Below are 26,144 nucleotides of genomic sequence, written 5' to 3' on the forward strand. Positions count from 1 at the left end.
TTCTACATTCTTAATGGAAAGTAAACAAATTTACTTGAATAATAAACTTTTCTTCCCTGGGTGTTTTGGAAAACTACTTCAGATGCATGTCTGGGACATATTTTACTAGCTTCACCAGACCAATAACAACAGAATGAATGGAAATCGTGCTTTACTTTGACCTCGCACTGTTTTGCGATGGCTTCATATTAGAGAAGTTGCTAAATTTCAGTCAAAATGCTTTATTAGACGTAACTCCGTAACCAAACGGTTACAGACCTATGTTTGTACGAACTTTTTTTCTGTAGTTTTACTTGTAGAATAACATTAAATATTTGCATATCTTCGTGAGTCACCTGTATTCGGTTTTACATTACAATAAATAAAATGTTAACAAAATCAGTTTACCATTTAAAATCAATAACTACTTCAGAATTTCCAAGTCTTTATAGTCTTCCTAAAGAGGATTTAGCTTGTCGACACGGTTCAGTAAGGCTTTCCGTAAGAATATTTAACACTTGCATAGTAGTATGTTAATTTATTTTGAATATCTTCGTTTACCAGTGTTCTTCAACACAATATTTTGAGAAAACCCAACTTTAGGAAGAAAAACATTGTTTGATTAAACGAAAGTAACACAATAACTAGGGTACAGTTTAAAAAAATTTATCTTTTTTACCCATGTCTGGAATGTCACGAACGTTATTCAAAGCCTAGCAGCTTATACCTTTTTAATGATTTTCTTTTTTCGTCAGTGAAACTCCCAAGTACAACGTGGGGAGGACGAACCATTCAAGTCACCTGCTGCTGAATGTCTACACATACAGCAGCACTACGTTATTTAACAACAGAATAACCTTAAAAACAGACTGCCATGTTGGGTCCGGAGACCGTTAGCAGTAGCTAAATCTGACGCTAATGTATCTACTATAGTTTCTGCGATTAGTTTAAAATATATACTATCTCGTCAAAAGTATCAGGACACCTATTAGTGGACATTAATATGGGAAGTATCTACCCTTCATTTTCATGAAGGCCTAACTCTGTAGGAGACACTTTATTGAGGTATGTAAATGTCTGTGGACGAGTGGCAATTCATTCTGTCTCAAGAGTCGAAAGCAGGAAATGGAATGATTTTGGACGCCGGGATTTGGAACGAAGTAGCCATTCTATTTAATTCGAAAGGTGTTCCATTGTTGTCATGTCGGGACCCTGGGAGGCTAGTCCACTTCAGGAATGTCACTGAGCACAAACCACTCCCTCGCAGATTATGCACTGTGACAGGGCGCGTTGTCATGCAGATAAAATCATCGTCTCTGAACTGTTCCTGTACTTTGTGCAGCAAAAAATGGTGTGAAGTGAGTTCATATCCTCCCGGATGTACAGTTTTCTTAAACACAGTAAGGGTACCGCGTCGTAACCATGACAAGCACCCCCATACCCTATCACCACCTCATCTATTCAATACTGTTCTCACTACGCATGGCAGCAGGTAACGCTCTTCAGGCATTCAGCAAAACCCAAAAGCTTAAGTAGAACTGCCACACCTGTAGAGTGTTTCACTTTTCTACTTGTGCACCATTCAATGGTGTCGCTCTCTACACCACCTACACCACCCCAAGCGTCACGTACCACTGGCCGACGAAATGTCTGACTAATGTTGAGTTGCTCGACTACTGTACCCCATTCTCTCTGACACTCTACCGCATACACGTACATAAGAACGAAAAACTGGTGAGAGCCGATCTGTTTGAAGATCAGTTTGCATTTCGGAGAAATGTAGGTGAACGTGAAACACTACTGATACCACGACTTATCTTAAAAAATATTTTAAGAAAAGATAAGCCTTCGTTTATAGCATGAGTAAACTTAATGGAAGCTTTTGGCAATATTGACTAGAATGCCCTCTTTGAAGTACTCAAGGCTGCAGCGGCAAACTACAGGGGACAAAAGGCTGTTTACAACTTGCACAGACGCCAGTTACAAGAATCTAGGGACATGAAAGGGAAGCAACGGCTGAGAAGCGAGTGGTACACGGTTCCAGCCTATCCCTGATGTTATTCAACCTGAACATTGAGCAAGCAGTAAAGGAAACCAAAGATAAATTTGGAATAGGAATTAAAGAGCAGAGAGGAAAATTAAAACTTTGAGATTCGCTGATGACGTAATACTGTCAGAGAGAGCAAACTTGGAAGATCAGTTGAACGAAATGGACAGCATCTTCAAAGGAGGTCATAATATAAACATCAACAACAGCAAAACAAAGATAATGGATTGTAGTCGAATAGAATCACGTGACGCTGAGTAAATAAGATTAGTAAACGAGACATTTAAAGTAGTAAATGAGTTTTTAAGTGGCTCCGAGCACTATGGGACTTAACATCTTAAGTCATCAGTCCCCTAGAACTTAGAACTACTTAAACCTAATCATCACACACATCCATGCCCGAGGCAGGATTCGAACCTGCGACCGTAGCAGTCCCGCGGTTCCGGACTGCAGCGCCTAGAACCGCGAGTTTTTAAGTAAAAGAATATTAAGGGAAAAGATAAATGTGTTGACATCCAATGTAGATTTAAGTGTTAGGAAGTCTTCTCTGAAGGTATTTGTCTGAAGTGTACGCATTTATGAAAGTTGAACATGGACGATATGCAGTTTACACAAGAAGAAAATGAATGCTTTTGAATTATTCTGATACAGAAGAATGCTAAAGATTAGATAGGTAGATGGCGTAACTAATGAGGAGGTACGGAATAGAAATGGACAGAGAAGAGATTTGCGGCACTACCTGACTATAAAAAGGAACCGGTTGACAGGACACATTCTGACATGTTAAGAGATCACACTTTTGGTATTGGAGGGAAGAGTGAGGGGTAAAAGTCGTAGAGGGAGACCAAGAGATGAATACAGTAAGCAGATGGGGAAGAATGTAAGTTGCAACGGTTATTCAGAGATGAAGAGGCTTCACAGGATAGGGTAGCATGGAGAGCGGCATCAAACCAAAGTTCGTACTGAAAACAACAACAACAACAACAAAAACACACAGTCTTTGTGTTAGCTAGACAAGTGGCAGCATTGGAACTCTCAAGTGATTCCTTCCGCTGCTTTCGTGCGACTTTTTACAACCACTCTTCATTGTTTGAATGTCCCTGTCCATCGCTATATGGCTTTAGTTTAGCTGTGTTTGTTTGTTCGCGTTTTCACTTCACATCACATCAGCAACAGTCGATTTGGATAGATGTAGAAGAGTTGAAGTGTCGCTGATGGACTTGTTACTCAGGTGAAATCCAAAAACTAGTCAACGTCCGAAGTCACTTAGCTCTCATCAGCGAGCCTTTCTGCTGTTACTAACTGTGGGCAGTGTTACAAGTACACGTGACGTATGTTACTTTGACAATTATTTCCACGGCAGGTAGGTCACTTTATTTAAAAACCGGTGTGGTGCGGACTGTGTTGCATCGCTTCATTGTGGCAAAGTATGACTTAGTCCATTTAAAAGCCTGTTGCCAGTCACGTTGCCTACATGCCTATCGATGAACGAATCACAAATTATATAAAACGACCAAAATAAAATTCGATATGACTGAACCGTTGGTTTGGACATATAGGTGCATGAATGTTCCTCGTCACACGTCGTGGAATAGTGTGGAGACCTGCCATGGAGGGCACACGCGGCGCACAGTGCGGGCAGATCCGCTGACGGGGATGAAACAGCTGTGTGCTGCCGTAAGCCGCATTCTTAGTTATGTTACAGAGGGAGTTGTCTTGAGTACTTGGCTAGCGGTTTTCCATGCGACGTACGCCACAGTTTCCGAGAAAATAAATGCTGAAGTCTTATGTGTAACTTCTTTACCCGTAACGTTAGGTATGATTCGACAAAGCGAGAATAGCGCAGCGTCTTTTACCCGTCTTCCACGCTGGCGGTACAGGTTCAAATCCTTCTTCTGCACTTTTCTTTGCATTATTGATTCGTAGGGAGGGGAGACTGTTCAGATACTTTACCATCAAGAATGACAAGCATGCATCTACATCGTAAAAATTATCCCAGCCAAATGTGCTCCACTTCGCCAATCCTGTGATGTACATTTTTACATTCAGGCTAAAATTTTCACAAAAAACATTCAAAATGCTGCCGACTTGTTGATCGCTAATACAGAATCGCTTCGACGGAAAATTCGACGAGATTTCGTTCTTTAATTCTGCTTCAATTTGCTGCGTCTACTTTCAAGGAATGACCAAATACTTATGCTTCGGACTGAAGCTGATGGAAGAAAGAATCAATTTAAACGAACTATGTTTTCCAGTATTGCTTCTGAAAAGTCTATGTTCCTGAAAGACAGTGGGTTTCACTGAATTTGCGTGGCGTGCTAGACTTCGTGTTTCGGTTGCTTCTGCGACAAATGCCATACGGAAGTCTGGCGTAGCACAGGAAGACATGCAGGCCATGGCGAATAAGACGATTTGTAAAAGCGGAATACAGATTTGAAGACAGTTTGCTGTAATGATTGATTTACTAATGGAACTACTACGGCGAAAATGACTATTTTTAATACGTTTGCATGGATATACTATTTCTTGATATTCTGTACGATGAAATTTACAAGCAAAAAAAAAAAAAATAATTGTGATTCACAGGTAGTGTTTGTTCAGCTACTGCGGACCTCGCCTTGAGTATTGTGCCGAATCTTGTTGACAACTATTCAGTCGACAGCTACCCCTGTGCCAGCCGCGTGCTCGGCTACCCCTGTGCACGCCTCTACGAGGGTTCGGACTTCCTGCTTCCCACACATCGACTCGCACAGTGAGTATGCAGTTTCTCTCCCCGGCTTTTTTTTTAGCCACAGACGGCTAGTGAAAAGCGCCCGCACCGACAGTGTAGTGTGGTGACGTTACCACTCACCAGTGCAGATACTAAAATATACAACGTTCTAAGTGTTCGCACCTTCGCCGGCCGCAGTGGACGAGCGGTTCTAGGCGCTGCAGACTGGAACCGCGCGGCCACTACGGTTACAGGTTTGAATCCTGCCTCGGGCATGGATGTGTGTGATGTCTTTAGGTTAGTTAGGTTTAAGTAGTTGTAAATTCTAGGGGACTGACCACCTCAGATATTGCGTCCCATAGTGCTCTGAGCCATTTGAACCATTTTTTTTTTTTTTGTTCGCACCTTGCCTCCAGCCCCATGAACAGTGGACAGCTGATGAATAATTAAGGATTGGAATAGCTCCCCGAAACTTCCATGGAGTATACGTAACGACTGGTCATTAGCGCTCTCTGGCTTGGGAGAGGGTGCTACACACTAAAAGGTCAGTGTCTCTAAGTCAATGGCGTATTATAGTTCATTAGCCTTAAATTTTTATTATAAACGTCGTCCTGGACAAAATTAGTGTGTAAGTAAACCGTGATAGTTGACTGCTATGTTTCACCTGCTGTTCCAAATACGAGGGGAGTTCTGTAAAACTTTTGTCCTCTCCACCAATCTTGGTTGAAAACCAGCAGAATTTGTTGTAGGACATCACGGAATATACGGGATTCATCGCCAATAGTTTCATGAAATTCCGATAGGTGGTTATGCCATACATAGACCTCAAAATGCTACCTGCAACGAGGTGCGTTACAAGCAGAGAGGTGTCATTTAATTTCTTTTGGCAGAAAACAAGAGCATCGCAGACATTAATAAGTGCTTGCAGAATGTCTACAGAGACCTGACTGCGAGCGAAACCACGGTGAGTCGTTGGCAACCCGTCCGTCATCATCACAAGATGTCACTCAAAACGTTTCCGACCTCCCCCTCGTAGCATCAGAAAAAGAGGCCAAGTCGCACCTCGTCGACTACTTTACGCCCTCCATTTCCCGTGGCCCACTGAAGACGTGCAGCTTCATGAGCTGTGGCCTTCTGCGAGACCCACGACTCCAAGTGTCATTTGCAAGTAGTTCCTTTCACAACGTTCTCTCTGACCTCAGCTTCACTAACAGCTGCAATTCCTGTCGTGTTAAAAACCGATTGTCATCGACAAGCCGTTCGTGGCATCTGTCCATTACCACTGTTCTAACGTCATGTTACATGCTTGCGAAACACTACACTGAAGCTAGTAGCTGTAGATGTAGGAAGTATGCAGCAGACATCAGCAGTTACGGTGGCTAGGACAGTTGCAAAGTCTAAGAGAAAGAAGAAGGTTCTGCTGTTAGGTAGTTCTCATGGCAGAGGTGTAGGCCAGCAGTTGCAGGAAGTATTGGGGAGTGAGTACCAGCTCACCAGCATTGTGAAGCCTAATGCAGGATTGGCTCAGGTGACTGTTAACATAGGGGGCTATGTAGGGATTTTACTAAAGAGGATCAGGTAGTGATTGTGGGTGGGGCTGGTAATAGCATTGACAGGGATGGGGAGTATGACATAGATGGTGACCTCGAAAAGATAGCCACTCAGACTGGCAACACGAATGTGCATTTCGTGGAACTGTTTCAGCGTCACGATCGGCCTCATCTTAATAAAGCCATCAGGCGTAATAATATGAGACTTGGGGATGCGCTGATGACAAAAGGCATGAGTCACATTTCAGTGGTGTCGGTGGAGTCTTTCAGCAGGACGGGTTTCACTAGACATGGCCTGCACCTCAGCAGGTATGGAAAGGGGAGGTTGGCAAAGCTTATAGGTGACAGCATAGGTGGGGGTGGTGGGATCACTCATGGGAAAATTCCTGTAGTAGTGGGTGTTAGAGCTGTACCTTTTTTAGATTGAAGTCAGCTGATAGGTATTCCCGGTTAAGGGAAATCTCTCTAACAAAGAAGCCACTTTTGACAAAGCTTAGCTATCCGATTAATGAGGGAATTAGTATATTTCATCAAAATATACAAGGTATCAGAGATAATGTTAGTGAACTGCTTATAGATGTTGACTCTGAAATTATTGGTATATCTGAACACTTCTTAAATAATTCAGAGGCTTCCTTTACCAGGATACAGGTTGGCTGCCAGCTTTTCTAGGAGCTCTTTGCGGTGTTGGGGAGTAGCCATGTATGTGAAAAACGGTATCCCATCTGAGTCAATTGATGTTTCAAAGTACTACACTGAAAAGGTGTTTGAATGTTGTGCAGGAGTGGTTAAATTTAGTGGAGCTAAACTTCTAACTGTTGTTATTTATAAATCCCCAGACTCCGATTTCGCAACATTTTTGCTAAAGCTAGAGGAGGTTCTTGGTTTATCTGATAGGAAATACAAAAAGTTAGTTATATGTGGTAACTTCAATATTAATTGTATAAGTGACTGTGCAAGGAAAAGGATGCTGGTATACCTCCTTAATTCATATAATCTTATGCAAACTGTATTCTTTCCAACGAGAGTGCAAGGGAACAGTAGAACAAACATAGACAACATTTTTGTTAATTCCTCATTACTAGAAGGGCATTCTGTTAGAAAAAAAGGTGAATGGCCTTTCAGATCATGATGCACAAATTTTAGCTCTAAAAGATTTTTGTGCTGCAACACATGTTAAATATAGTTATCAACTGTTTAGGAAAGCTGATCCAGTTGCTGTAGAGACTTTTGTAAACCTTATCAAGGAACAAGAGTGGCAAGATGTTTATAGTGCTGATACAGTAGACGATAAATATAATGCTTTCCTCAATACTTTTCTCGTGCTCTTTGAAAGTTGCTTTCCGTTAGAACGTTCAAAACAGGGTACTAGCACAAACAGGCAGCCTGGGTGGCTGACTAGAGGGATAAGAATATCCTGTAGAACGAAGTGGCAATTATAAAAACGTTAGAAATAGTCAAAATCTAAATGCAGCAGCCCATTACAAACATAATTGTAAGGTGCTTAAAAAGTTATTAGGCAGGCAAAAAGTATGTGGTATGCAAATAGAATAGCTAAGTCTCAGGATAGAATTAAAACAATATGGTCAGTCGTAAAGGAAGTGGCTGGTCTGCAGAGACAGGTCGAGGACATAGAATCAGTGCGTAGTGGGAATGTCCGCGTTGCTGGTAAGTCGCATATATGTACAGTATTTAATAATCACTTTCTGAATATAGCAGGTGAACTAAAGAGAAACCTAGTCCCAACAGGGAATCATATAGCGCTAGTAGAAAAAAGTGCTCCGAGACTGTTACCTGAAATGCTCCTCCATGATACTGACAAGAGGGAGATTGAGTTAATGATTAAATCACTAAAGATCAAGAACTGTCATGGATATGACGGGGTATCTAGCAGAATACTGAAGTATTGTTCTATGTATGTTAGCCCAGTACTTAGCAATATATGTAACTTTTCCTTTAGGAGTGGTCGGTTTCCTGACCAATTAAAGTACTCGGTAGTGAAGCTACTTAATAAAAAGGAGACAGGGATAATGTTGACAATTATAGACCTATTTCTATGCCATCGGTGTTTGCTAAAGTTATCGAGAGGGTTGTATATACAAGGTTACTGGAGCATTTAAATTCACATAATTTGCTTTCAAAGGTACAGTTTGGTTTGGGAAATGCTTTAACAACTGAAAATGCAATATTCTCTTTTCTCTGTGTGGTTTTGGACGGATTAAATAAAAGGTTGTGAACGCTAGGTGTTTCCTTTGATTTAATGAAGGCTTTTGACTGTGTTGACCACAAAATATTACTGTATAAGTTGGACCATTATGGAGTAAGGGGAGCAGCTTACAATTGGTTCGCCTCTTACTTTAAGAACAGAAAGCAGAAGGTAATTCTCCGCAATATTGAGAGTGGTAGTGATGTTCAGTCCCAATGGGGCACTGTTAAGTGGGGCGTTCCCCAAGGGTCGGTGCTGGGGCCACTGCTGTTTCTTATTTATATAAATGATATGCCTTCTAGTATTACAGGTGATTCAAAATATTTCTGTTTGCTGAAGACACCAGCTTGGTAGTGAAGGATCTTATGTGTAATATGGAAACAGTATCAAATAATGTAGTTCATGAAATAAGTTCGTGGCTTGTGGAAAATAATTTGGTGCTAAATCACAGTAAGACTCAGTTTTTAGAGTTTCTAACACAAACATCAACAAGAACCGATATTTTGATCAGACAGAATGGGGATATTATAAGCGAGACGGAACATTTCAAGTTCCTAGGCGTTCGGATAGATAGTAAGCTGTTGTGGAAAGCCCATGTCCAGGATCTTAATCAGAAACTAAATGCTGCTTTATTTACCATTAGAACAGTATCTGAAATAAGTGACAGTTCAACATGAAAAGTAGTCTACTTCGCATATTTTCATACGCTTATGTCATATGGTATTATTTTTTGGGGTAATTTTTCTGATTCAAAAAGGGTATTTTTGGCTCAAAAACGGGCTGTTCGAGTTATGTGTGGTGTAAGTTCGAGAACCTCTTGTCGACCCCTATTCAATAGTCTGGGAATTCTGACATTGCCCTCACAGTATCTATATTCTTTAATGTGATTTGTTGTTAGCAATATTAGCTTACTCCTAAGAGTTAGCAGCTTTCACTCAGTAAATACTAGGCAGAAATCAAATCTGCATATGGAATGCACTTCCTTGACTCTTGTGCAGATAGGAGTGCAGTATTCTGCTGCATCCATTTTAAATAAGCTACCACAAGAACTCAAAAATCTTAACAGTAGCTCAAACACTTTTAAGTCTACACTGAAGAGTTTCCTCATGGCTCACTCCTTCTATTCTGTCGAGGAGCTCCTGGAAGAGCTGAAAAATTAAGCAAATTCCAGTGTTACATTGTTGATTGTCTTTATTTAAACTTACGACTTGTCACCTGAATCTGTTACTCATATTTCATTTTATCTGTTTCTACTATCGTGTTATAATTTCATGTATTGACTCGTTCCATGACCATGGAGACTTCTCCTTAATTTGGTCCCACGGAACAAGAAATAAATAAATAAATAAATAAAGAGCAGTCCATGGTGGCCGTGCGGTTCTAGGCGATTCCGTGCGGACCCGCGAGACTGCTACGGTCGCAGGTTCGAATCCTGCCTCTGGCATGGATGTGTGTGATGTCCTTAGGTTAGTTAGGTTTAAGTAGTTCTAAGTTCTAGGGGACTGATGACCTCAGATGTTAAGTCCCATAGTGCTCAGAGCCACGTGAGAGCCAAATAAATAAAGTGACAGGAGTCATGACGTACCTCCTATCATCGTGAATGACCTCGTATTGCCCGGAGTAGTGCAGCAACTCGACGTCGTAAGGACTCAAGTCCCCTGCAGAAAAACTGAGCCCATGCTCCAATAGCAGTCCATGATTGCGAAAGTATTGCCGGTACAGGATTTTGTACACGAAATGACCTCTCAATTATGTCCCATAAATGTTCGATGGGACTCATGTTGGGCGACCTGGGTGGCCAGATCATCCGCTCGAACTGTCCAGAATGTTCTTCAAATCAGTCGCGAACAAATATAGCTCGCTGATGACGCATTGTCATCCATGAAGATTCCATCGTTGTTTGGGAAAACGAATTCCATGGAAGGTTGCAAATGGTTTCCAGGTAGCTGAACATAACCATTTCCAGTCTGTGATCGGTTCAGTTGGGCCACAAGGGCCAGTCCATTACATGTCAACGAAGTCCACACCATTATGGAGTTACACCAGCTTGCATATTGGGAACCATGACTTCGTGGGATCTGTGCCACACTTGAAACTAACGGCTCTTACCAAATGAAAATTGGACTCACCTAACCAGTCCACGGTTTTCCAGTCCGCTAGGGTCCAACTCATATGGTCACGAGAGCAGGAGAGCGCTGGAGGAGATGTCGTGCCATATCGCGACCGATGACGCCAGTGGCAAGGATGACACGGTTACTGCTCGATACCAACTGGCCCATCAGGACCACAACGGGAGCTTTGGTTTCTTTGCCATTACAAGATCTGCGAAGTAGTGTGTATTGTCTAGCTGTTGCCTGAAATCCGAGTACTAAAATGGCTCTACATTACGGAAATCGTTAGGGAATCCAATATTCCGAGACCCACAGTGTCAAGAGTATGCCGAGAATACCAAGTTTTGGGCACTACCTCTCACCACGGACAACACAATGGCCGACGGCCTCCGCTTAACGAACAATAGCAGCAGGGTTTGCAAAGAGTTGTTAGTGCTAACAGACAAGCAAAACTGCTTGGAACAACTGCAGAAATCAGTGTGGAAGGTACTACGAACGTATCCTTTAGGTCAGTGCGTCAAAAGTTTCAGTTAATGCTCTATGGCAGCAGACGATGTGCGTGACGGCGTTTGCTAACAGCACGACATCGCTTCGAGCTCTCTCCTGCGGATGGGCGTGCTGGGTTCACACCGCTGTCCCTACAATTATCGCCTTTCGTGACCCTGAAGCCGCTACTTCTCAGTAAAGCAGCTCCTCAGTAGGCATCACGAAGCTCAGTGCACGCCCTTTTAGTCCTCTGATCAAGGAAATATCCGTGGCAGAACCGGGAATAGACCACGAGTCCTCTGGATAACAGCCAAACACTCTGACCACATTTATTATTGTCTTGTTTTTTTTCTATTTGTTCCTGCATCGTTTTGTCATCAGGGGTGCCGTGCGGATTTCGCATGACATATTTCAGACTCCATCGATGAGAACTTCACTCGGTTCTTATATTACAGGCGGCGGCTCGTTCCAGACACGCAGACCACTAAGCGACGGAGACAGAAGACTAAATGTTTGACCGGTTTATTTTAGGAACGAGGTTACACTTCCATCCATCACGCCATGTTATGCAAACTAGCAAGAACGTCAGTCAACTTGCAAAGTAAGGCCAGAATTGTTGTTCAGTATGTTGGCTGTCCGTTGCCTAGGTCAGTCGTAAACATTGAATTTTGGAAATGTAATATGGCTGAGTAAGAGGCATAGGCGAGCAATATGGTGAAAATGAATGAAACACGTCGCAGACTAGGAGTTCCATGATCACTAAATGCAGTGGAAGCCGTGGAAAAAGGTAGTACTTATCTTATGGAAGACAAATTACAGTCTAGCCTTGCTGATGGTGTAAGACGCCATGTAATTATTTCAAGTCAGTTTAGAGTACATAAAGGGAGCGAATATCCAAATCATTGTGCAAACCAGTTTAGTGAGAGAGATTATTTTGAGAACTCCAGTATTATTGCTGGTAAAACAAGTTACAGCTGAGAAATACACATGAAATGTTTGTGAAAGGTGGTTTCACACCTCACTTTCATGTTTTTGATTTAAGAAACAGAGACCCTTAAGTACAAAAAATAAAAAGTTTGGCATCACCTCGGTTTCGAGAGTTCTGGAACCTGGAAAGAAAATTTGAATAGAGATCGACATAAACATCATTTCCGCCCTTTTACTGCTCATGAAAACCCGACATTGCATGTTGTACCACCATACAGCGAGACCTTCAGAAGTGGTGGTCCAAATTGCTGTACACACCGGTACCTCTAATACCCAGTAGCACGTCCTCTTGCGTTGATCCATGCCTGTATTCGTCATGGCATACTACCCACAAGTTCATCAAGGCACTGTTGGTCCAGATTACCTTCTGCTCAACTGCGATTCGGCGTAGATCCCTCAGAGTGGTTGGTGGCTCACGTCACCCATAAACAGCACTTTTCAATCTATCCCCGGCATTTTCGATAGGCTTCATGTTCGGAGAACATATTGACCACTCTTGTCGAAAGATGTCGTTAAAACCGCGGGACTGCTACGGTCGCAGGTTCGAATCCTGCCTCGGGCATGGGTGTGTGTGATGTCTTTAGGTTAGTTAGGTTTAAGTAGTTCTAAGTTCTAGGGGACTTACGACCTACGATGTTGAGTCCCATAGTGCTCAGAGCCATTTTTTTGATGTCGTTAACATGAAGGAAGTCATTCACAATATGTGCACGATGGGGGCCCTACTTGTCGTCCATGAAGACGATTGCCTTGCCAATATGCTGCAGATATGGTTGCACTACCGGTCGTAGGATGGCATTCACGTATCGTAGAGCCGTTATGGCGCCTTCCATAACCACCAGCGGCGTACGTCGGCCCCACATAACGCCACCCCGAAACAGCGGGGAACCTCCAGCCTGCTGCACTCGCTGGACAGTGTGTCTAAGGCGTTCAGCCTGACGGGGTTGCCTCCAAACACGTCTCCGACGATTGCCTGGTTGAAGGCTTATGCGACACTCGTCGGTGAGGAGAACGTGGTGCCAATCCTGAGCGGTCAATTCGGCATTTTGTTGGGCGCATCTGTACCACGCTGCATAGTGTCGTGGTTGATGGACCTCGCCATGGACATCGGCAGAGAAGTTGCGCATCATGCAGCTTATTGCGCACACTTTGAGTCGTAACACGACGTCCTGTGGCAGTACGAAAAGCTGTATTCAACATGGTGGCGTTGCTGACATTGTCCTTCCGATCCATAATCCGGTGACAGCGGTAATCCACTGCAGTAATAGCCCTTGCGCGGCCTGAGCGAGGCATGTCATCGACAGTTCCTGTCTCTCTGTATCTCCTCCATGTCGGAACAACATCGCTTTGGTTCACTTCGAGGCGCCTGGACACTTCCCTTGTTGAGAGCCCTTCCTGGCACAATGTAACAATGCGGCCGCGATCGAACCGCGGTATTGATCGTCTAGGCATATGTGAACTACAGACAACACGAGCCGTGTACCTCTTTCCTGGTGGAATGACTGGAACTGATCGGCTGTCGGACCCCCTCCGTCTAATAGGCGCTGCTAAGGAATTGTTGTTTACGTCTTTGGGCGGGTTTAGTGACAGCTCTGAACAGTCAAATGGACTGTGTCTGTGATATAGTATCCACAGTCAACGTCTGTCTTCAGGACTTCTGGGAACCGGGGTGGTGCAAAACTATTTTTGATGTGTGTATTAACCGCTTTTAAAACCATCAACGTAGCAGAAGTGGTACTCCACTTGAATATAAGCCGGTTGGAATTCTGGTGGAAAGTGAAACGCCAGTATTTAGCCGGAAAATTGAGGGGAGGTGATGGCGAAAAGTACCTGATGACGAGACTTTGCGCTAATGTTCTGGGTTAAATACCAAACCTCTGCTCAGTGCCTCAGGGCGTAGGAGCATGTGACACTGTTGATGGAGATCTGCCATTTGGATGCAGACGTTAGGCTCGATGGTGCCCTGATGGGGTTACAAGAGAGGTGTAGGGTTATGTACCCGTTTTGGTACCCGTTATGTACTCCTTTTTATCACCGTCATGGGACAACGTAAACATTACACTAAACTACTGACACATCCATTACACTCACCTTCACTCAACAAATGCACTTTTCTTTTTTTTTGGTCATCAGTCTACTGACTGGTTTGACGAGGCCCGCCACGAATTCATTTCCTGTGCTAACCTCTTCATCTCAGAGTAGCACTTGCAGCCTACGTACTCAATTATTTTGCCCTCTACAGCTCCCTTTAGTACCATGGAAGTCATTCCCTCATGTCTTAGCAGATGTCCTATCATCCTGTCCCTTCTCCTTATCAGTGTTTTCCACATATTCCTTTCCTCTCCGATTCTGCGTAGAACCTCCTCATTCCTTACCTTATCAGTCCACCTAATTTTCAACATTCGTCTATAGCACCACATCTCAAATGCTTCGATTCTCTTCTGTTCCGGTTTTCCCACAGTCCATGTTTCACTACCATACAATGCTGTACTCCAGACGTACATCCTCAGAAATTTCTTCCTCAAATTAAGGCCGGTATTTGATATTAGTAGACTTCTCTTGGCCAGAAATGCCTTTTTTGCTTTTGATGTCCTCCTTGCTCCGTCCGTCATTGGTTATTTTACTGCCTTAACTTCATTGACTTCGTGACCATCAATCCTGATGTGAAGTTTCTCGCTGTTCTCATTTCTACTACTTCTCATTACCTTCGTCTTTCTCCGATTTACTCTCAAACCATACTGTGTACTCATTAAACTGTTCATTCCGTTCAGCAGATCATTTAATTCTTCTTCACTTTCACTCAGGATAGCAATGTCATCAGCGAATCGTATCATTGATATCCTTTCACCTTGTATTTTAATTCCACTCCTGAACCTTTCTTTTATTTCCATCATTGCTTCCTCGATATACAGATTGAAGAGTAGGGGCGAAAGGCTACCGCCTTGTCTTACACCCTTCTTAATACGAGCACTTCGTTCTTGATCGTCCACTCTTATTATTCCCTCTTGGTTGTTGTACATATTGTATATGACCCGTCTCTCCCTATAGCTTACCCCTACTTTTTTCAGAATCTCGAATAGCTTGCACCATTTTATATTGTCGAACGCTTTTCCCAGGTCGACAAATCCTATGAAAGTGTCTCGATTTTTCTTTAGCCTTGCTTCCATTATTAGCCGTAACGTCAGAATTGCCTCTCTCGTCCCTTTACTTTTCCTAAAGCCAAACTGATCGTCACCTAGCGCATTCTCAATTTTCTTTTCCATTCTTCTGTATATTATTCTTGTAAGCAGCTTCGATGCATGAGCTGTTAAGCTGATTGTGCGATAATTCTCGCACTTGTCAGCTCTTGCCGTCTTCGGAATTGTGTGGATGATGCTTTTCCGAAAGTCAGATGGTATGTCGCCAGACTCATATATTCTACACACCAACGTAAATAGTCGTATTGTTGCCACTTTCCCCAATGATTTTAGAAATTCTGATGGAATGTTATCTATCCCTTCTGCCTTATTTGACCGTAAGTCCTCCAAAGCTCTTTTAAATTCCGATTCTAATACTGGATCCCCTATCTGTTCTAAATCGACTCCTGTTTCTTCTTCTATCACATCAGACAAATCTTCACCCTCATAGAGCCTTTCAATGTATTCTTTCCACCTATCTGCTCTCTCCTCTGCATTTAACAGTGGGATTCGCGTTGCACTCTTAATGTTACCACCGTTGCTTTTAATGTCACCAAAGGTTGTTTTGACTTTCCTGTATGCTGAGTCTGTCCTTCCGACAATCATATCTTTTTCGATGTCTTCACATTTTTCCTGCAGCCATTTCGTCTTAGCTTCCCTGCACTTCCTATTTATTTCATTCCTCAGCGACTTGTATTTCTGTATTCCTGATTTTCCCGGAACATTTTTGTACTTCCTCCTTTCATCAATCAACTGAAGTATTTCTTCTGTTACCCATGGTTTCTTCACAGCTACCTTCTTTGTACATATGTTTTCCTTCCCAACTTCTGTGATGGCCCCTTTTAGAGATGTCCATTCCTCTTCAACTGTACTGCCTACTGCGCTATTCCTTATTGCTGTATCTATAGCGTTAGAGAACTTCAAACGTATCTCGTCATTCCTTAGTACTTCCGTATCCCACTTCTTTGCGTATTGATTCTTCCTGACTAATGTCTTGAACTTCAGCCTACTCTTCATCACTACTATATTGTGATCTGAGTCTATATCTGCTCCTGGGTACGCCTTACAATCCAGTATCTGATTTCGGAATCTCTGTCTGACCATGATGTAATCTAATTGAAATCTTCCCGTATCTCCCGGCCTTTTCCAAGTATACCTCCTCCTCTTGTGATTCTTGAACAGGGTATTCGCTATTACTAGCTGAAACTTGTTACAGAACTCAATTAGTCTTTCTCCTCTTTCATTCCTTGTCCCAAGCCCATATTCTCCTGTAACCTTTTCTTCTACTCCTTCCCCTACAACTGCATTCCAGTCGCCCGTGACTATTAGATTTTCGTCCCCCTTTACATACTGCATTACCCTTTCAATATCCTCATACACTTTCTCTATCTGTTCATCTTCAGCTTGCGACGTCGGCATGTATACCTAAACTATCGTTGTCGGTGTTGGTCTGCTGTCGATTCTGATTAGAACAACCCGGTCACAGAACTGTTCACAGTAATACACCCTCTGCCCTACCTTCCTATTCATAACGAATCCTACACCTGTTATATCATTTTCTGCTGCTGTTAATATTACCCGATACTCATCTGACCAGAAATCCTGGTCTTCCTTTCACTTCACTTCACTGACCCCTACTATATCTAGATTGAGCCTTTGCATTTCCCTTTTCAGATTTTCTAGTTTCCCTACCACGTTCAAGCTTCTGACATTCCACGCCCCGAATCGTAGAACGTTATCCTTTCGTTGATTATTCAATCTTTTTCTCATGGTAACCTCCCCCTTGGCAGTCCCCTCCCGGAGATCCGAATGGGGGACTATTCCGGAATCTTTTGCCAATGGAGAGATCATCATGACACTTCTTCAATTACAGGCCACATGTCCTGTGGCTACACGTTACGTGTCTTTAATGCAGTGATTTCCATTGCCTTCTGCATCCTCATGTCGTTGATCATTGCTGATTCTTCCGCCTTTAGGGGCAATTTCCCACCCCTAGGACAAGAGAGTGCCCTGAAACTCTATCCGCTCCTCCGCCCTCTTTGACAAGGCCGTTGGCAGAATGAGGCTGAGTTCTTATGCCGGAAGTCTTCGGCCGCCAATGCTGATTATTTATCAAAATTTAGGCAGAGGCGGGAATCGAACCCGGGACTGAAGACGTTTTGATTATGAATCAAAGACGCTACCCCTAGACCACGGGTACTTACGTCACAAAATTCTCAGATCCACAGGAAAAAGGGCTGTTGTGTGCGGTGTTAATTCCTCTTTCCGACTGGCGTCTCTGCTGACCCCGTGGGATATCCTAGCAAACAGTGCTGTTTTTAATTAGATAATGCAGTAAACGAAGAAAACAAAGAATCACAGGTAAAACTTCCTCAGTTACGAATTGGACCACTAACTAGGATTTCCGCATTTAGCGGAGAACGCTCAGTCAATTTTGTCTCGAAGAAACCATTAGCCCCTGTTAACCCTCCACCGACATGTGCTTTCTCCAAGGTCGCTGATCGAAAACATGAGTTGGAGTGTTCCGAAATACGATGGATATTCTAGCAGACCGAAGATCTGAGCTGGTTAGCAGTGGAGTGGTGCCGAAAAAGAAAAAGCCCCGCACACAGGATTAATTAAAAAAAATGGTACTGAGCACTAGGGGACTTAACTTCTGAGGTCATAAGTCCCCTAGAGCTTAGAACTACTTAAACCTAAATAACCTAAGGACGTCACACACATCCATGCCCGAGGCAGGATTCGAACCTGCGACCGTAGCGGTCACGCGGTTGCAGACTGAAGCGCCTGGAACCGCTCGGGCACTGCGGCCGGCCAGGATTAATTTGACCGGAAATTTCACTACCAGATACTCTCCGCTACAGATTTTACACTTAGTTCTCCCACAGACAAATTTCGACATTGGTTTAGAAAAGAGTCGCAACAAAAGAAAATAAAATATTGTAAACGTTCTTAGTTTCAATGAATATCATAGTAGGCCCTCAAATGCACAGAGGGTGAACAAAATATCTATATTTCTCCCCATTCCCGACTAAAAATCTTTATTTCTCCCCATTCTCGGCTATATACGAGGGTTGGAACTTAAATAGTGGAAACTATCTATTCACTACCGATAGAAATGAGTTACATGTTTGCAGCTGTTACTGTCATTCATAATAGTGACCAGCGTTGTGTAGAACCCGTTGCCAGCGATGTGTAAGGCGTAGTATACCGTTAGCAGAGCCTGTTCTGTTGATGGTGCGAATGGAGCCGTCTACTGCCTGTAGAATAGTTCTGAAGCGAATGCCACGAAGTGGTTCCTTCATCTTCGGTATCAAATAAAAGTCACGATGACTTAAGTCCGGGGAGCGTGGTGGATGGTACAGTACTTCCCAGTCCCATCGACCGAACAGAACAGCCACAGCTTGCGTGGTATGCTCTCGCTCATTATCGTGCAAAATGATGGGTGGGTTGCGCAGGAAGTGTCTCCGCTTCTTTAGCAAAGCTCGTAGCAGGTGATGCTCCAAAAACTAACAGTAATACTGTGCATTGATCCAACTCCGCTGTTCCTGTTTCCAAAAATAGTGACACCGTTACGTTAGACCGCTCGCTCACACGTGACTGTGTTTCCCTCGATTGTGCGCATTCCGGGACGGCCGAGTCCATTTGCTCGGAGGTAGGGTAGGTATGTCTACAACGTGTGCTGCTAGCGACAATAGTAGATTCCATTGAACAGTGTCTCCACCGCAGTGTCGCCACTATTTAAGTTCCAACCTACGTAGATTATGCCTTCATGCTTAATGACATTTTTCATTGTCAAAAAATGGTTCAAATGACTCTGAGCACTATGGGACTTACCATCTGAGGTCATCAGTCCCCTAGACATAGAGCTACTTAAACCTAGCTAACCTAAGGACATCACACACATCCATGCCCCAAGCAGGATTCGAACCAGCGACCGTAGCAGCAGCGTGGTTCGGGAGTGAAGCACCTACAACCGTTCGGCCACAGCGGCCGGCTTCCCAGTGTCAATCGCATATATATATATATATATATATATATATATATATATATATATATATATATATATATATATGTGTGTGTGTGTGTGTGTGTGTGTTTATTGGCTGTCACTGTGATTACGTTCACAGCTTCTTCCTCGTATTCTAAGTCGGAAATTTACTACAAAGATGTTTCTGTACTGCTGTACTGAGCAACTGATCACTGAAAGAATCAGTCTCTGCCGAACGTAGAGGGTAAGTTTCAGATGAAACACTTTGGCGAGAGGGAGCGCTAGCCAATGTGAGGCAATCGCGCCTCGTGCTTCACTGCTAACTGCCCGTTTAAAAGGCCCAAATCAAACCTAGCCTGCCTGGGTCTGCCGTTGGCGCGTTCCGGATGCAGCGAAGCTGCGATTGGTAAGTATTCCGATCCACTCTGAAGACGCTTTCTGTTTGTCATTCTCAGATTTGTTGTTGTAAATGTGTGCCGAGACTCTGGCTCGCATCGCGCAGGTTGGCGTAACAGTATCTGGGTTTCCAGATCTTTAATGTGTATATATCTATGTTCGAACTTACCGTTCATTGTTACGTGAGATGGCCAGATTTTGAAGCATGGTACACAATCGTGTTTTCATCAGTCCATCCTAATACTAGGACTGCTTAAGTCATCTCATTCTCATCTAGTAAAATCTTTTCTGCACTTTCTAATAAATATGAAGATCTTATTGTTTAGTTCTTTTTCTGTGGTGATCTGTCATCCTACGTGTTTCACGCACAGATGATTGTGTGCTTCATTGTAGCCATGGTTAGGCTTTAGGTGTAATAATAATTTGAAAAAAAAAATAGTAGGTTGTTCGTAATTCTTTCGCATGTTTAAAGATTCTTTTATTTTCGCAATAATATGTGAACTTTGCCAACTGCGTCAAACTGCCACAGGTATCTTTACAGACTTCCAGCCTGAAGCAGGGATACCATTCTCACAAAGCCGCTTTATAATCAGCATATACGTCTCTCAAAACTGCAATCAGTTTTGGCGATTTCTTTGCATGCTTTTCAGGTCAGACGGTAAATCAGGATCTCCAGATGCAGATGTACAACATGACTGTTATGTGAATTTGGATTTCAGAGTTCTGAAGAAAAAAGGTTAGATTAATATAGTGAGTCATGCGTGTCTACTGCACGTAACGTACCTAGAATGTAGGTTACTTCCCCAGCCTTGAAACCACGTTATGAACTTGACATAAGTTAGCACGATCATGGAATTCATTGAACTGTTCATTTATGAGCGCTGTTCTTTCGTTGTGTTATGCAAGTTGTACTTGTAGCTCAATAAACTTATTCCTATTAAAATTGTAGTCAGGCAGCATTATATCGTTACTTGTTGTTTACTTATGTACAAGAGGGCTTTTATTGAGGTGATATTTCAGGTTACTGGCGTTATCGTCATATTATTCCTGGGAGTAAGCTGGCCGGCCGCTGTGGCCGAGCGCTTCTGGGCACTTCAGTCCGGAATCGCGCTACTGCTACGGCCGCAGTTTGACGATGTTAAGTCCCGTAGTGCTTAGAGCCATTCGAACCGTTTGGAGTAAGCTGACGGGAAAAGTTCCTGAGGGTAAGTACTAACTAAGTTATTTTGCGCTTTTCATCAGTTTCCGATTCATTGTGCCCCCCTTAATACGGTTTTTGAACAGATTAGAAATCTTCCTCCTTTTCACATTTAACTCTGAATGTCTATTCCGTCTTTGCTTTTTTCTGTTGTGACAGTCTTGTAGTTCATTCCGACCAGCCAGGTTAGCCGAACGCGATAATGCGCTGCTTCCTGGACTCGGGTAGGCGCGCCGGCCCCGGGTCGAATCCGCCCAGCGGATTAACTACGAGGGCTGGTGTGCCGGCCAACCTGGATGTGGTTTTTAGGCGGTTTTCCACATCCCACTAGGTGAATACCGAGCTGGTCGGCACATCCCGCCTCAGTTCCACGGCTCGCAGACATCTGAAAACTTTCGCACTATTCCATGGATTATACTAGTCGCAGACAGCTGCGGTACACTAATTCCTTCTGGGGGGTACGGGGTGGCGGCAGGAAGGGCATCCGGCCACCCCTTCAACTAACATTGACGACCCTGCGTATCCGCGGGAACAACGGCACAAGCAAAAGAAAGAAAGTCTTGTAGTTCATCCATCCAGGAAATGTCTGTTTGGGATTGAGGTATCGAATTAAATTGTATCTTCAATTATTAATTTTTATCTTTCGTCTCTTCATCAGTTTTTGTTATTGAGTCGTTAGGATTTTCTTCGAAGGCGTGGATATTCAGTATTTCAAAGCTATTCTCACCCATTTCATTAACGTGTATATAAAAGTGTAGTCACCGACTGTTATTGACATACGTGACTTTTTTCCGAAGCTTCAAAGATGTATCTGTCCACTTATATTTTCGGATATTTCTGCCCACAGAATTTTCACCTCCTGTTTTCAGTGTTTAATACATTTGCTCGTGTGCGTATGCTGATAACGCCCCATAGGTTATTTCAGTGTTGAGGGCGAAGCCGGATGATAGTGACGTATTTTACAGCTTAGCAGAGGGGCAATGTGTGAAAAGAGAGGAAATGTCTTTTTCACCCTACGTAAACGTAATATTGGGTGGGCAAAGTAAACTGGCCCGGAAAATATTCCCTGCGCCTTACTCTTGGCGGCAACGGCCGTGCCGCAGTAGATACACCGGTTCCCGTCGGATCATCGAAGTTAAGCGCTGTCGGGCGAGGCCGGCACTTGGATGGGTGACCATTTGAGCCGCCACGCGCTGTTGCTATTTCTCGGGGTGCACTCAGGCTCGTGATGCCAACTGAGGAGCTACTCGCCCGAATAGTAGCGGCTCTGATCACAGAAAACCATCATAACGACCGGGAGAACGGGGTGCTGACCACACGCCCCTCCTACCCGCATCCTCAGCTGAGGATGACACGGTGGCCGGATGGTCCCGGTGGGACACTTGTGGCCTGAAGACGGGGTGCTGCTAAGTATAGGCAACCCAACTGAATCGACCAAAACAGTGACGGATGAGGTAAGTTGGGCTGCATGCCTTACGATGCATTAAATATTTTCCGGGGCAGCTTATTTTGCCGACCCTGTAGAAGATTTTTGTAGTTTCGTTTCAAGAAATCACCGTAGAGTCGAAGGTAACCATGAACTATGTCGTGTAAAGATGTAAAATCACAACCAGGTTCCACTCAAGAAATTACAGATATGTTCTACTTTCGAGCTGGTGCAGCGTGCAACGTGAGTGGGTCGAGCTTCACAGCGCTCTGTAGAGCGTGAGCGTGGAAGCGGGCGGCGATACTAGGGGCGACCGGGAAATGTATGGAGTGAACGGTTTTCAGAATATCGCTGTGGAACAGAGGCGGGAGAGAAATAAAGTTATTTCATTTCGCGCTTGCAAAAAAAGAAGAGCCGCCCACGGCCCACGTCGGCATACCGCTCATAAGCACGCGTCGGTTTGCACGCACGCGTGCACGCACGTGTGCACGCACGCGTGGAGCCACATTTTAGCGAGACACAGCCCGCCTGCCAAATTTGCATGGCGGCTTGCTAACTCGCTCCAATTCATTCGCAGAATTACCCGCCGATAGGCGCCCTAATGGCGGAGTTCTGAGCGCGATTGTGCCGGGTTACAACAACTGCGCGAGCGGACGCAGTTCCGGCGGCTCTGATTGCGGAGTAATGGCTGCCCGGCGGGGGCGCGCACTGCCCAAACAAAGTGCGCCAATTCCAACCGCACTCACTCAGGGATTTGTTCGGCCGGAGGGACAGCAGGCCGCGGGCCGAGGCGCGGTGCGTGGGCGGTCGGCATAAGAGCGCCGCCGCGGGCGTCTCCCGTGGAAAAAGAAAACCAGAGGCTGCTGTAGGACAGCATTCGTTTTCTCTCTTTCATTTCCTGGTGACTATACCTACCAAAACCCACAAAAAGGATCGTCTGATGATGATGATGATGATGACGATGCTGATTTGAGGTGAGGGGCAGTCGACATCATGGCCGTCAGCGCCCTGACGAAACGTCAGCGTGCCAATCTCATGGGTGGGGACAAAAGCTGTCCCAGCATGCGGGGCAGTTTGTAACCTACACTACTGGCCACTAAAATTGCTACACCGAGAAGAAATGCAGACGATAAACGGGAATTCATTGGACAAATATGTTATACTAAAACTGACATGTGATTACATTTTCACGCAATTTCGGTGCATACATCCTGAGAAATCAGTACCCAGAACAACCACCTATGGCCGTAATAACGGCCTTGATACGCCTGGGCATTTAGTCAAACAGAACTTGGATGGCGTGTACAGGTACAGCTGCCCATGCAGCTTCAACACGATACCACAGTTCATCAAGAGTAGTGACTGGCGCATTGTGAGGAGCCAGTTGTTCAGCCACCATTGACCAGACGTTTTCAATTGGCGAGAGATCTGGAGAATGTGCTGGCCAAGGCAGCAGTCGAACATTTTCTGCATCCAGAAAGGCCCATACAGGACCTGCAACATGCGGTCGTGCATTATCCTGCTGAAATGTAGGGTTTCGCAGGGATCGAATGAAGTGTATAGCCACAGGTCGTAACACATCTGAAATGTAACGTCCACTGTTCAAAGTGCCGTCAATGCCAACAAGAGGTGACCGAGACGTGTAACCAATGACACCCCATACCATCACGCCGGGTGATACGCCAGTATGGCGATGACGAATACACGCTTCCAATGTGCATTCACCGAGAAGTCACCAGACACGGATGCGAACATCATGATGCTGTAAACAGAACCTGGATTCATCCGAAAAAATGACGTTTTGCCATTCGTGCACCCAGTTTCGTTGTTGAGTACACCGTCGCAGGCTCTCCTGTCTGTGATGCAGCGTCAAGGGTAATCGCAGAAATGGTCTTCGAGCTCATAATCCATGCTGCTGCAAACGTCGTCGAACTGCTCGTCCAGATGGTTGTTGTCTTGCAAACGTCCCCATCTGTTGACTCAGGGATCGAGACGTGGCTGCACGATAGTTACAGCCAGCGTGGATAAGATGCCTGTCATCTCGACTGCTAGTGATACGAGGCCGTAGGGATCCAGCACGGCGTTCCACATTACCCTCCTGATCCCACAGATTCTATATTCTGCTAACAGTAATTGGATCTCGACCAACGCGACCAGCAATGTCGTGATACGATAAACCGCAATCGCGATAGGCTACAATCCGACCGTTATCAAAGTCGGAAACGTGATGGTACGCATTTCTCCTCCTTACATGAGGAATCACAACAACGTTTCACCAGGCAACGCCGGTCAGCTGCTGCTTGTGTATGAGAAATCGGTTGGAAGCTTTCCTCGTGTCAGCCCGTTGTAGGTGTCGCCACCGGCGCCAACCTTGTGTGAATGCTCTGTAAAGCTAATCAATTGCATATCACAGCACCTTCTTCGTGTCGGTTAAATTTCATGTCTGTAGCACGTCATCTTCGTGGTGTAGCAATTTTAATGGCCAGTAGTGTATTAAAGTCTGACTCCCTTTCCCACAAATATAGGGATGAGCCATGGCAGTTCACAAAATTTCTCCATCCATGTAGCCCTGGAATCAGTACCTGCGAGGATGGTGGGCAGATCTCCACCGAGACTGAGGGCTGCCCTAATATCAGTATACAGGACACAATATGCTGAACTGCCAGTGGCACCCCACGAACTTTACCAAGAAGTCTATCCTCCCCCCAGAGGAGGAAGCCATGTGTTAAAACCATATGTCCGATGCGCAGTCTGGTAAGCAGAACCTCCTTCCAGCGGCAAGGCTGACATGGAGTCCACCATGCTTTTGTGGTCGATTTGCGCGACCGCAGTTTGTTTGCTGTGACTTGCAACGATTCAGTCCCCCACTGACGCATGATGCGTCTGTCAGAGAGTGGCGTGCAACGGGATGGGACACTGATGGGCAGCATCGTCACGACGTGCTTCCTTGGCGGCTTTGTCGGCCATGTCGTAGCCCCGGATCCCGATGTGGCCAGGTACCCAACACAAAATCACCTCCTTGTCACGGTGTTGGAGCCGCTGTAAGGAAACAGCCAGGATACTGCGCCGAGCAAAACCGCCAGCTTGCAACCTGAAGAAAGAAGAGGTACAAGCCATTAAGAATCTCAACGCCGACAAGAGTATATTGGTACTGCCTGCCGATAAGGCGAATGCGACCGTCGTAATGAAGACCGAAGATTATGAGCAAAAGATCCGAGACCTATTAGATCCGACGACGTACCGAAAACTAAGCGCAGATCCGACGCAACGTATCACACGGAATTCGAATCGATTGATCAAGGCGTCTTCTCTGCCGGCGGACATACAGAGAAACCTGCGCAACACAGAAGCCCTACCACCTCGGCTGTATGGATTACCCAAGATCCATAAGAACAACGTTCCACTGAGACCGATCGTTAGCGCTCCTGGATCACCGACATATAAGCTGGCAAGACACTTGGCCTCTCTGCTCCAACGACACGTGGGGAAGACCGACACATACATTAAGGACTCAGGACATTTCATTGAGAAGCTGAAGAAACTGAAACTTGCACCAAACGACATCCTGGTCAGCTTTGATGTTGTTTCGTTATTTACGAAAGTGCCACTCACTGACGCTCTGGAGCACATCGGTTCCATTTTACCGCTAGACATCAGAAAGCTCTTCCATGCATGTCTCACCACGAGCTATTTCACGTGGAATGGCGACTTCTACGAACAGCTGGAAGGCGTCGCCATGGGTAGTCCTCTCAGTCCAGTGGTGGCCAACTTCTTCATGGAACAATTCGAAGCACAGGCACTGGACTCGGCGACTTGCAAACCTAAGGTGTGGTACAGGTACGTCGATGATACTTTCGTGGTGTGGAGCCATGGTGAAGAACAGC

General features: G+C 44.7%; 1 protein-coding gene and 1 pseudogene across 1 annotated transcript in view; one reads left to right on the forward strand and one right to left on the reverse strand.

The window, feature by feature from the left end:
- Positions 1–26,144, reverse strand: part of LOC126252741 (dipeptidase 1-like) — a 1,484,085-nt gene that overhangs the window by 575,235 nt on the left and 882,706 nt on the right. The gene's annotated exons all lie outside the window — the stretch shown is intronic.
- On the forward strand, positions 21,919–22,036 carry LOC126254284 (5S ribosomal RNA; annotated as a pseudogene).

Source organism: Schistocerca nitens, chromosome 4 (assembly GCF_023898315.1).
Source record: "Schistocerca nitens isolate TAMUIC-IGC-003100 chromosome 4, iqSchNite1.1, whole genome shotgun sequence".
Taxonomy (NCBI): domain Eukaryota; kingdom Metazoa; phylum Arthropoda; class Insecta; order Orthoptera; family Acrididae; genus Schistocerca; species Schistocerca nitens.